This window comes from Lygodium microphyllum, chromosome 7 (assembly GCF_053477565.2).
Source record: "Lygodium microphyllum isolate KBCC chromosome 7, Lygodium_microphyllum_v1.1.10, whole genome shotgun sequence".
Classification (NCBI taxonomy): domain Eukaryota; kingdom Viridiplantae; phylum Streptophyta; class Polypodiopsida; order Schizaeales; family Lygodiaceae; genus Lygodium; species Lygodium microphyllum.
The window spans coordinates 136,556,235-136,567,958 of NC_141141.1; positions in this window are offsets into that span (position 1 = coordinate 136,556,235).

Sequence of the window (11,724 nt, forward strand, 5' to 3'; positions counted from 1 at the left end):
GTACCCAATTTGTCTATTTTCTTCATGTCGTGCAAATCTATCTTCTTGTTTTATGGGCTTTATAGAGTTCTTTTGTTCTTGGGGTTCTTCCGACGCTTGCTACATATGCATCTAGCATCCGATTTGCGCACGAATGGTATCATAGCGAAGTTGAGATCGAGGGCTTTCAATTGCTTACCATCTTGCATGAAGGCGAGGCTCTTGGAATGAATGGGGACAGTAAACTGTGAATGCCAACGTATTCCTAGGGGTGAAGAACCCCTTGTGTTGTTGGATCATGAAGGACCACTCTCTGGTAACAGAGGACCACTCGAGAAGCTCCTTCATAAAGACGTTTTTTGTTGTCAGAAACAGATAAGCAACTTTCAATTAGTTTGATTACAAAGCTTAATAAGCTTTATAATAAAGCTTCAGGCCCTCAAATTTCATCATCAGTGGCAGCGGCAAGATATACTCGTCAGCACCGATTTCGACGACAAGTTGCCACTATCATGATTCATTTTTTAAAAAGAAATCATTAAGCTTTTAATAAAGTTTAAGACTATTAAGCTTTCTAAAGCTTCAAAATCAATCTTTAAATTTCCTCCTTAGCGGGCGTTTATACTTAGCTCTTCTTCAAATCAACCCCGAACCGGTTTTGCAACTCCAATAAGCCCCTATTTGTATCTGCATCTTGACAGAGACAGTTTCCAGCAAGCAAACTGACATGCACATACTATTTTCCGACTATTTTCCGACTATTTCTCATTTGGAAGAAAACCTACATCAATTACCGTATCGACGAAAAAAGCAAGATCAATAGAAAAGCAAGATCGTGGTGGCCTTAGTCACACGTGACTAGAGAACGAGCGACAAATCCTTAATTAAATCCAGGTTACACTTTTCAATTTTACGTAACTTTTGTTTAAGTATTCTACACTAGCATGTCATTATTTACATTGAGATCTTAGTTAATAAATTAAATGAAATTTTATTTACAAAAATTTTAAAAGTTGATATATTATATGAATATGTGTATATAAGTAAAAATATAAATACACTTTTTGACCCAATACCATGCTAACTATTTTACATATGCTTTGTTAATGATAAACTTATACAAACATATGTATATATTTATTTATTTATTTATTTATAGAGTTTTTCTTTTGAAAATTTAGTAATCTTTATCTTGAATTTATATGTAGACACCTATTATTTTTATATAAATTTTATAATTATTATTTGTTTAATGTTCTTAAATTTTAGCCTTATTATATATATAAATAATAAAATTATTGGCACCTTATGTCTACCTGTTACTAAACCCTAATATTATACTAAGTTCGAGAATCTGGTGCACAGATCGGATGTTGTATGCGTGCGTAGCGAGCGCCGAAAGGTCCCCAAGAACAAAAGAACTCTACTTTTGCACAAAAAACAAGAGAGAAGACTTGCACAACATGAAGCAAAAGACCAGTTGGGTACAATTTCCCCCCATGCCTTGTATGAGCGCTGCACAAAGCATGTATTTTATTTATCTCCAAGCTCAAAAAATAGCTCAATTTACGATTAGCACGCTTTAGCTTTTGTGTTTGCTTTTGTCCCACTAAAGAATTAAAGTGGTTGGGTGCCCAAAGAGTCGGACTATGCCCAAATACAATGTCCAATAACAAATATTTAAATCGTGCGTCCATGCGCATACAACAAAATAATAAATAAATATCAGGCGCTTCAATAAATAAGCCCGTCAAAATAAATATTGGTGCCACGCCTAAGATGCGCGCCCATCAAAAATGATAATTTTTTCTAAATGACTTGAATACACGCACATCAACTGAAGCATTCACAATTGTTAGAAAATAATAAAATTAAACCGACAAAAGTGAATACCTAGCAATCTTCAACTACAAAATAAATAAATTGGTTAGAACTCAATCCTAACCTTAATTTATTACGAGTGTGCACTCTAAACTCATAAATGTCCATTAATTTAAATATGTATTTTGCAGAATCACCCACTTGCACATTAAATTAACAAGACACCCGAAAAGGATAGGCGTCCCCATCGACTTTTCGCACAAGGAATCCACCTTGTGTATGAGCCTCGGCAACAAATATAATTTTACGAAATCCACCGCAAAACCTCACGGAATCTACCGTGGAATATGCCTCATGGCATCATACCCTTGAGGTGGGATAACAATTGTCTTCAATTGCTATTAACTCAATGTGGAGCCAACAGTGAGGGGTAAGCACTTAGGTCTCGAGCGTGCATCCATTGGGCTTCTTCAACAGGATGATTTTTAAACTTAACCAAATATCTAGAATATCTACGGCTAGTTCTAGTGGTCATAAAGTAAGTATCTAGAATAGCTTCAGGTTCAAGGATTTCAGTTTCTTCTTCCAGCAAAGGAGGGTTTTCATAGACAGGATGTACAGGTCATTGGCCTCTAAAAGGTCGTAATAAACTAATATGAAAAGTGTTGTGGATTTTCCAGTGTTGTGGTAATTCTAGTTTAAATGCATTGTCATTGATTTTGTGAAAGGTCCATAAAATCTAAGGGCTAACTTTACAACAAGGTGTTTGTCAACACTTTGTAATCTTCACTTTTCAATACGTAACCAAACATAATCATCAACTTGTGTATGATTGTTGGGCTTTCGCAATCATATCTTTAACTTCATCAAACATAGTAGCATGCATGTTAGCAATATCATCAGCAACTTGAACTTTGTTTAACAATGATGTAACAAGTGTAGGCAATCTATATCCATAAATTATTTCAAATGGTGCTTTCTATGTAGCTGTATGTGGTGTGTTATTATATGCAAACTGAAGTAAATGTAAATGTGTATCCCATGTTTGTGGTTTTGAAATTGTGTATGCACACAAAAGATCTAAAATGGTACTGTTAGTAGCTTCTGTTTACCCATTTGTTTCAGGATGAAATGCAGATGAAAAATCAATCTTTGTTCCTAAATTAGCAAACAAAAAGTAATCTAAAAATTATTGCAGAATCTTGAATCACGGTCAGAAATAATAACTTTTAGCAAACCATGATTATTGAAAACAGTTTTCAAAAACAACCGAGCAACTTGGGATGCAGTTAACGTTTTCTTGCATGGAATGAAATATGCTTGTTTGCTAAACCTATCGACAATAGTCCAAATTATGTCATGATTAGCTTTAGTGTTAGGCAAACCAGTGATAAAATCCATTGAGATCTGTTCCCATGGTCGTTCTGAAATTGGTAAAGGCATTATTAATAAACCATATTGTTTACCATGGTGTCATTTAACTCTTTGGCAAATTGAGCATTCAGATACAAAGTTAAATACATCAAATTCCATGTGTGGCCAAAAAAAATCTTCAATTAGTGTATGCAAAGTAGAAATAATTCCTCTATGGCCTTGGTATGAGGGATAATGAATTTCATGCAAAACAAATGATCGAAATGGAACAGTTATACATACCAATTATTTACAACTAATTTATTCCAATTAGCTTGAAAACTAGGGTCTTGGTCATAGGTATCTTTCATAGGGAGAAGAGAGTCAAAAGATATCACAGAGATATTATGAATAGTCGGTCTTCTACTTAAAGCATCGGCAACAACATTCTCTTTTTCGGGTTGATATTGTATGAGTGGATGAAAACTTTGAATAAAAGCAGCCCATTTAATGTGTCGGTCAGATATTTGTGGTTGACTGAGATGTTTAATGCTTTGTTGGTCAGTTTTGATCATAAATTCAGATCCCATTAAATAGTGTTTCCATTGACGTAAAGCTTGTACTACGGCTAGCAATTCCTTATCATAGGTAGAATACTTAAGTTCAGAGGGTTTAAGTTTGCAGCTAGAGTAGGTATGTGATGGGAATCTTGCATAAGGACTGCTCCTATTCAAGATCCACTAGCGCCAGTGACTACTAGGAAAAATGGTCTATTGAAGTCAGGTAATTTCAATACAAGAGCATGAGTTAAAGTATGTTTCAGTAAATCAAAGGACTTTTGTTGATTGTCAAATCAATGATACACAATGCCTTTCTTTAATAATTTTGCCAAAGATAATGCAAGCAATGAAAAATTTCTTACAAATTTTCTGTAAAAGCTAGCAAGTCCTAAGAAAGAACGTAATTCGTGCACATTTTTAGGTATGGGCCAATTCAAAATTGCTTCTATCTTTTTAGGGTCAACTTTAATACCTTCAGATGAAACAATATATCCTAGGTATTCAATTTGTGTTTCAAAAAATTCACTCTTTTCAGGATTAGCATATAATTGATTCTCTTTCAATAATTTGAAAACCAAAGATAAATGTCCATAATGCTCATTTTCATTCTTATTGAAAACCAATATGTCATCAAAGAAAACAATGACACAATGTTGATGCTTTAAAAATATGCGATTCATCATATGACTGAATGTGGTTGGTGCATTAGTTAAACCAAAAGGCATAACAAGGAATTCATAGTGTCCAAATTGTGTTCTAAATAAAGTTTTGAATATATCATATGTGTCCAATCGTACTTGATGGTATCCAAATTTAAGATCTATCTTGCTAAATATTGCATATCCTTGTAGTTTGTCCATAAGATCATCTACCCTAGGAATCAGATATCTATTCTTAACAGTGATCTTATTTAGGGCGACACGATAATCAATGCACATCCTATAGGTATTGTTTTTCTTCTTTACTAATAGGACAGGTGCACCAAATGGAGAACTACTAGGTCTAATGAGTCCTCTGGTTAACAATTCTTCAAGTCGGGCTTGAATTTCTTTCTGTTCAATTTGGTTATGTCTATATGGTGCTTTACATGGTGGTTGTGATCCATGAATTAGGTCTATTTTGTGATCTTCGGGACGTATAGGTGGTAAGTCAGGTGGTAAGTCAACAGCAAAACAATCTTGAAATTGTGAAAGAAATTGTGCGTGCCTAGGATGCATCTGATTTTCTTTAGCTTCAATTTGATTTACCCATATTAAGTAGGATTTGCTACCTTTTCGTAATGCATGTTTAGCCTGTGTATAACTAAGAAATGGAAAATTATCGAAAGTGTGCATAGCATGCAATGTGATTTGTTTCCCATTAGAATGAATCTTCATTGAATGCGTGGAATAATCTATATCGGGATTGTACTGATGACTCCAAGGCATTCCTAAGATAATATCATTAGATTGCAAAGGCACAACTAAGAAATTTCTACATTCAACATAGTCACCAATTTTAATTTCTAAGTCATGTTCTTGTGTTCCATTATATCTAGTGCCTAAGAATGCAGCCTTGACCACCATTGGAGAAGCATGATACCATCTCATTAATGTAGCCACAAATCGTGTGTGCTCCCACCATCATGTAAAACAGTCTTTTCTTTACCATGCACAAGACATTTCATTGTTAATAAAGAATGTGGATTTGGCATACCTGGTAAAGTATCGTCATCGTCTTCCGTGAAATCTGGCATTTCTTCATGTTCTTTATCTTCTGTCGCTCCCAAATAATTGATGTGAACAGTTGGCTTTTTGGATTGACAATTCGCCGCTAGATGTCCAGGTTGATGGCATTTGTAACAAACTATGGATTTGGCTTTAGACACATTATTGGTAATAGCTGGAAGTTTAGGAATGTTGGAATTTGGCTGTAAAGATGGCTTAGGGTTTGGATTTCTATTTGATGGTAAAGCAGGGGGTCGTGTCCAAGATTTATGGAATGAAGATGAAAGGAAACGGTTTTGATTGAATCTTCGAAAATTTGAATTGAGTTGTTTTGAACCAAAGTTACCATTAGTTTGAAATTGTTGTGGTCGCTTCTCTCGTACTCGAATTTTGTCTTTAGTGTCATGGGCCAAGGAAATTGCCTCTTCAAGAGTCGTTGGCTTGAACATGTTCACCTCCACATAAAAATGTCCAAGTAAGCCAGACATAAACTTGCTTTTATGGGTTGCCTCAGGTACATCTTCGAGCATTCGAAGTTGCAATAAAGCGTTCCAAAAATGCTTGATATATTGTGAAATAGGCTCACGATCCCTCTACAGAAGATCCCATTGTTTGATTGCTTTTTCGTGGAATTGGGGTGGAAGGAAATTCTGCAAAATTTTCTTTTGGAAAGTCTCCCAAGTAGTAGGACAGTCAATGCTTTTGCGGACAACAGTCCACCATAGGGATGCTCTGTCTACTAGATGATTAGTGACACACTTAATTTTGTCTTTCTCAGCATTCTGTTCTTCATGGAAATAATCATCAAATTGACTTATAAAAGCAAGTATAGTCTTTCCATCGCATGACCCATTGAAAGTACGAAATTTGAAATTTCTTTTATTTATATTTATTTCTTTCCGAATAGATTGCACTTCAAGTGTTGCATCCATCATATGTCATATAAGATCTTCAAATTGCGGTCCATCTTAATTGGTGGTAGACCGTTGCAGATTGGCCAATTGAGCTTGCAAAGTTTGACGTGTTCTTTGTTCCTCTTGAAGCTGCATCATAATCAAATCCAGTTTTTGCTCCATCGGTGGTTCCGGTAGATCACCTTCGGCCATAAAATCTTCCATGGTTTGATCGGACATCCTGCAAAATTCCAAAAGACCTCACACACTCGAAATCTTATTTGCGGGATGAGCGTAGCTCAAAGTCGGGTTTACAAGGCTTATTTTTTTTTAAAGGCTTTTTGCAATATTTCTTCTTTGCGGATGCTGAATTTGATATCACGGTTGTCTTCCAAGTAGATAATTCGTACGTGCAGACTGCGTATAGCAATCTGTTTGCTAGAATTTGGCTTTGTCAGTTCACAGGTGTGAACAGGGGCTTGCAGAAGTTTGAAGACAAGTTCATGTTTAATCCAATGGGAACTGCTGCTATGAGAAGATTTAAAGAAGATAATTGTTTTGAGCTTTAGAGAAGCTTAAAGCCTTACTAAATCCTAGGGGGATCCCACAATGTTGCATTTTCGTAATGCCAACAAGAGAAATGTAGGAGTTATTGACAATCGATTCATGGAGTGAAATATAATCATCCATAATTAGAGCTTCCTATCCTTTTTTAAGAGAGGTCCATGAAGCTTCAATGTGGTCACTCTCAATAAAGATGAAATTGGATTTATTATGTCTGAAAGCCATAGTTATAATATTACCAAGACCTTTAATTCGACCAAATTCACTGTGATGTGGGATATTTTCATTAAAAAATTTGTCATATCAATAGAGCTACAACAATTGAAAATGGAGGGAGGGAGGTTGATAAATACCTTCTATCCTAAATTGATGGGCCAATGTGATTGGATTTCCATGCTTGAAATTAAGTAGACTTGCTCATGAAGCTTAACTACAATACATTTCATTGTTTCATCGTAGGCCTCAAATATGCTAGCCAATTTCAAAGTATAATCAATATAAAGAGAGTAGGGTACATTTGTGAGCCATCTAAATTCATTTTTGTGTGCTTTAAAAGTGCACATTAGATATGACATATAGGTATAAGGTACTTTGTACCCATCTTTCTTTAATATATGTTGAATGTTATTGGAGAGAAGCTTAATATCCATGTTTGTTCTCAAAGTCCGTACAATTAAGCCTTTCCAAAGCCAAATCCCTAATTAGATTTTTGCAAAAGAATGACAAGTTATTGGTAGCCTTGTCTATACCAACTATATGGAAGTCATTACATAGAGACTTTAGTTCCATCCCATAATTCTCATAGACAATTTGTTCAAAAATTACTATTGAGAACTTGTTGTCAAGATAGATGTCAAATTGTGGTAGAGGTATAGTTCCATTAATATTGAGAAAATAAAAAAATTCCACAAAACCATCCTTCAATGAACTCCTAGCTTCACTAACATCAAAATCTCTAGGGGGATATGGTTGTGCCCTTTTGAGAAGAGCTTCCTTAGAGAGCTATTACTAATAATGCCTATATTTATAGTACCAATATGTTTGGAGTTAAGATAGTAGAAAAAGATGGAATATTTATGGCAATTGCAGGAGACTTCTGTGGATGTGAAACTTTCCCTTGGATTGCATACTAAAGCCTTGATAGAAGATAGAAAGCACCAACCAAAGATCACATATTAAAAAGTATGTGGAAGAAGAGAATTTCCAATCAAAAAAAGAACTCCATGAAGCCTTTTTAGGGGAAATTTTATCCATCAACCCATTGACATAGGTAAGATAAATATGAAGGGCCTTTGATTTCCTCATAACCAACTTGCAATGCCCATGTTGTTGAATAAGGGCCTCCCTCATGCATCAATTAAAGAGAATGTTTTCAACAATGGAGGCACAATTATCCAATGCCACTCCTTTTCTTTTGAGCTCTCTTGAAACAGTTTTGTTAGAAGCTCGTGCCAAAAAAGAGGAAGTAGTACGATTCTCAAAATTTCTAGGTTGATATTGTGGTTGAGGACATATGCAACCCTTGGAGGTTGTAGTAGCCCCTCTATTTGTCAAGGTAACATTAGTATTAATCTGAGTTTTATGTTGATTAAAGCATTTCTCAATCAATTTGACCCCATCTCCTCTTTTGTTTCCTTATAGATTTTTTCTACTTTTTGAGATCATCAATTTTTTGGCAACTGTTAGTACAAGCTCCCTATAGTAGGAAAAGACTAGGGAAGCTTTAACAACTTCATTGGCAATCCATTTAAATTATAGTAGCATTGAGCCCCGCAAGGTCTCTACAACAAAAATAAAATCTATATTGTGCATGATGTACCATAAAGAATGGCCAACCAAAGGATTGTATTGTTCATGCATTCATTACGATGACTTGCTGGATCACATGAACACTTGACAAAAGGCCTAAGATAATTAAAAATTCCATAAACAAATTTTGAATCACGTTTGCTTCATTAGATTTGGTGGACTTAGTAGCCACACAAACACCATAAGAGGAAGTGCCTCTATTAGGCGCAAATAAGGCCATAATAATAGTTGTCTTGGAGAGAGAGAAAACTCCAAGTGCCAAGCTAGAAAAAATCATTTTCAACTACTTCCTCATCCATTTCACTAAAAAAATAGTAGCCACATTTCAATTGGAATGGGAGCTTTTAAAGTGAATATAGCATACGATTAAGATTGGTAATTTTTGGCTTGTAAATGAATTTCAAGAAGGCGATATGGTATAAAGGTATCCACATATGAGTCTTAATCTTGTCTCTTGACCCATTAGGGTGTATCCCACATAGCATTCAAGAACTCTACTTCTTCTTCCATGACTTTAACAAGGCACCAAGGATTTTTTTTCCATGGTATTGATTGGAGAAGGCATTTCTATCTCCAATGACTTTCTAGGTCTAGGGTTTTCTTCATGAAAAGGAATATCCATGTGCCTAAAAAGATTCATCGTAATACCTTTAGATAAATTCAACTAGATATGTATGTTGGTCACAATATCCTTGGCAAGATTATCTAGGTTTTCCATCAATAATTTCAACTTTGTTATTGTGAGCTTAGTGTTTCTTAGAAAAATGTAGTAGATTTTGAGCCAGTTCCATGTCTAGTTGTAGTAGCAACAAGTTCTCAATATCAAGATTCATCACAAGGCTAGCTTTATCCATATCCATAAGAGTATGATGAAATTCTTGTAAGGTAATGCAAGTTAATAAACATTGAATAAAGATCAAAGGAGGAGGGAGTGGATCATCATAGCCTAGGGCTTCCACATTTGGATGCCATGAGTTATGCTACAAATAGCAAGATTAAAAGAGTTAAAACAACCATAATAGAAAAGTTGATTAAAGAGAAAGGTTGTTTTTTGCATCATCCCCACAAGTATGTGTTACTACAAAGCCAACACTATTAGTACTACTTAAACCAAGATATTTCATCAAAACTAGACATCATTGTATTCAAAGATATTAATATCAAAGGAAAGATTATAAAGTTGCTAGCATTACGCTAGGATGATGCGTGAATCATTAGTACAACACAAGTATAACTATAGCATGTAAGAGAGGGACTATCTAATACCTGCAAACCAGATAGTTAGATGGTTAATAAGGACCAAATAATTTAACACATGTCACATGCATCAATAACAACGCCCACTGGTTAGCCTTGTCACTCAGACAAGCTTATGCTACCTTGCTTTGATCCATAAAGAAGGCATGGATGATAGAACATTGTTAATACAAAAATTTCCAAGTAGCAAGGATGAAGTTGATCCTCACAAAATAAAGAGTTCACTAAGTAGGTTTGTTGAAATGTAGCTAAACAAGGGTACGGTGAAGGTATCTATGATAGAGCAATTATCTGAAAGATATCCTCATATTTTTAGGCTAATAGTATAGCACAACAAATAATGACATGTATTAAAACCACCATTAGTATTAGTGTTAGGCAGATTATGTTGAGTTGTAAAAGGTGCTAGGCTAAATAGCCATTATACCTATAGTACACAATTGTTGTTACCAAATTTAGTGATGACAATAATCAAAAAGAACAAATCCGTATATATCTTATTTGCCCAAAAAAAACTCCCAACCAATTATAAACTAGGATGAGCTATTAAACCTTGCTACTTAACAAAGGATGCATTCTATTTATCATTACAAGGGGATTAGTTCAAATCTATGGAAGCAATTAGTAGTAATTAAAATTTCAGTTCGTGAAGTGGTCATAAAGGCCTCTTCCATAAGAATGCAACTACTCTAAAACAAAGCTACTAAGCTCTATATTTCTATGCTCTAAGCTGAACCAAGTTGCTCTATCATAGCACGAAATTGACATCTGCATTGCTAGCCATGTGTCCTTGTCATCTTGAAGGTGCCAGTGGTAGCAAACACGCGTGATATAGAGAGATTGGATTGTATCTTCATGCTATGAAGAAATTTATAGCAACATGTTAGAAGGAAAGCACAAGCTACAATACATAAGAGTTGTATATCAAGATACTAAGAGTAGGGGAGAGAAGAAGAGGAGGAGGGGTAGCCCAAGCTATAATCACATTAGTAAGTTGATATTTGGAAAAGGGAAAGGGCAATAGAGCTTTTCTTCCAACACAAGTATGCCTCACCAAAAAGCAACCAATCATGAGAGTTTTTAAAGGTTGAAAATCCTAAAACTAGAAAAAGGTGTGTGTGTGTGTGTGTGTGTGTGTGTGTGTGTGTGTGTGTGTGTGTGTGTGTGTGTTTTGGGGGGAGGGGGACAAGGCATGCATGTGTGGCTATGGTGTAAAAATCCTAAAACTAGGAAAAGGGGAGAGAGAGAGAGAGAGAGAGAGAGAGAGAGAGAGAGTGTGTGTGTGTGTGTGTGTGTGTGTGTGTGTGTGTGTGTGTGTGTGTGTTGGGGGGAGGGGGACAAGGTATGCATGTCTGAAAAATGTCAATGTAGCATTGGGAGATGTGAATCCTAAATTTCAAGAATTTTATGTAGAAATGAAAGGGTATAGTTGATGTGTCAATAGTTTTTGTGGTGGGTTTTGGAGAGAGAGAGAGAGAGATTGTGTGTGTATCTGTGCACACACATGCACTTGCCATCCTAACATCTATTAGTGGCCAAAAGAACTATAATGAGACCAAATGGTATGTATAATTGATATGTCATGGATATAATTGGTTCAAGACGACTTGCATGAAAAATGGAAATAAACTTTGAGCATGTGCATATGAGAGAGGTGTTACTATTAATTGTGTGATCTTACCCACAAATTTATTTGAATACAGTGTATGTGTGATCATAATGAAGAAGAGACCTATAGATATGAAACTTTTCCAAAGGATTCCAAAAGACTCATACATTGTT